Raw genomic sequence first — 2,172 nt, 5'->3', positions numbered from 1 at the left:
ATATATATATATATATATATATATGTATATATATATATGTATATATAACGTATGAGAATTGTTATGCAAGTATTAATGGTATAGATGGAAATATAGATGCTTCCCATACAGTTTAATGTGATGTGACTAAGTTAATGTTAAGATAACTATTTAAACTTGGAATCGTAAGCTAGTATTTGAATCTAAAGTTTAAAGTGACCAAGTGTGTATAAGTTGAAGGTTAGATTAAAGGGATTAAGAGCTAAAACTGGAGCAAAATATTGAGGTGCTTGCTTGACTTATTTAAGCTAGTAGGTGAGTGATACGGGAAAGACAACGGAAACACGAAATCACACTCCAAATCAGTCCACTAATCTTAAGGATTCAAGCACCAAGATGGAGAACACACTCGGATTCGCAACCAACAACAAGAATACAAGATACAAGGGTGTATTTCAACACCAAAACATCTATAAAACGTGATGAATAATAACAACAACAATAACACAAGTTTCGGATTCAATAAATGACCCAAAACAGTCCACTACACAAGATAACAACAACAAAAGTAAAGGATAGATAGAGTGACATACACTATCTCATGAACTAAGAACCTAAGTGTATTCAAGCACCTAGACCCTTAATACAATGAGTTCACCTACTCTCTTCGGTGAGCATAAGAGAGACCTCAACCTCCTCTAGCACCCAACGTTATAAGCAAGAATGCAACACTAGTGATTCCACACTAGTATCACCCTAATTTCGGGTTGCCTCATCAAGAGAAGAGAGGACTTGTCTTTCAAAGTGTTATACAACTTCCAAATATCATCAAAGTCTCATGATGAAACCCTAAAAGGAGAAATAGATATTACAAAAATAGTGTGAAATGTCCATATAATAGCCCTTCAAGAGTGGGATGCCCCTTTAGTGTTTATAGTGGGCTGTTTTTGGTGTGTATTTGGGCCCTTAATTACGCTTCTCTTGCACACACACTTGGACGACTTCAATACACACCCACAAGAGTCCATCTACGTGATCTCATTCGTATCAATGAGTCACCTACTTAAGTTGTTTGGACCAAATTGATGGACCCATGGCTATGGATCAGATTTGGGTCTATGCTAATATACTCATTTGGGCCAAATTGAACAAAAGAGAAAGAAAATGGATAAGTGGCCCAACAAACCAATCTGCCAAAGGCCCAAGTTATTTAAGCCCAAAATAAGAATTTAAGTAAGTAGGTGCATCACCTACTTTGAAAATTCGTGCAGCTTGAAACCCTTAAGTAGGTGCATCACCTACTTGGACCAATTTGACCAATTTTATGGTTCAAAATGTAGCTAAGGAGGTGGACAAGATAGGGCCTTTAAAAGTCCAAGTTGCTGATCATTTTACTTCACTTTTAAGTCATAAAAAAGAGTATATTTCAGAAAATCTCTCTACTCTCTCTAAAACAACAAGAACAGCAGCCCAATTTTTCCTTCCAGGGTTCTTGAAGAAACCCTCACCTTTGCAGCCCAAGGTAAGTGAAAAACACTTAAGGTTTTGTTTTATTATCTCATGGAAGATTAGGAAAACAAGTTGTAAGTGTTTGACTATAAGTATATGGATGATTATAGAGCAAGCTGTTTGTTCACGATTCCTTGTTATTGAGGAACTTTTTTCTTTGGTTTAAGTGTGAAGGAAAGTTCAAGCTCTCGAAGAGTTCAATTAAAAGAATAAGTTGCTGAACTGAGGTAAGGTTACTGCTCCATTTTGTTTTACTTATATATGAATTTGAGAGGGGATTATGGATGTCTTGTTATTGAGAACTTAAGAGATGATGAGTTCAATAATTGATTGCTACAATAAAAGGGATTTGGGACTGTTTTGTGGACTGGTTTGTATGTATATGTTATGGGCTGCCAGGTTGAAGTTGGATAAAGGTGTGATGAGTTTGTAATGAATTATAGAAAGATGTGGTGATACACCACCGAACTAATGTTTGCTGCCCAATCTATTTTGCGTATTGTTTGGAATGTGTAATGAAGTCGAGGTGGTTTTGGTGAACCTTATAAGAATCTATATGGTATGTGGGTGTAATTGGAGGAATAGAAGGGTTAAAATAACACCCTTGTTTGATAGATTAATAGTTGCTGCCCGGTTACTGTTTTGGGTGAAATTAAGTATCTCAAATGTGTTGATTGGTTACTA

This window comes from Capsicum annuum, unplaced genomic scaffold, assembly GCF_002878395.1.
Source record: "Capsicum annuum cultivar UCD-10X-F1 unplaced genomic scaffold, UCD10Xv1.1 ctg82642, whole genome shotgun sequence".
Lineage (NCBI taxonomy): Eukaryota > Viridiplantae > Streptophyta > Magnoliopsida > Solanales > Solanaceae > Capsicum > Capsicum annuum.
This window is presented reverse-complemented; position numbering follows the sequence as displayed.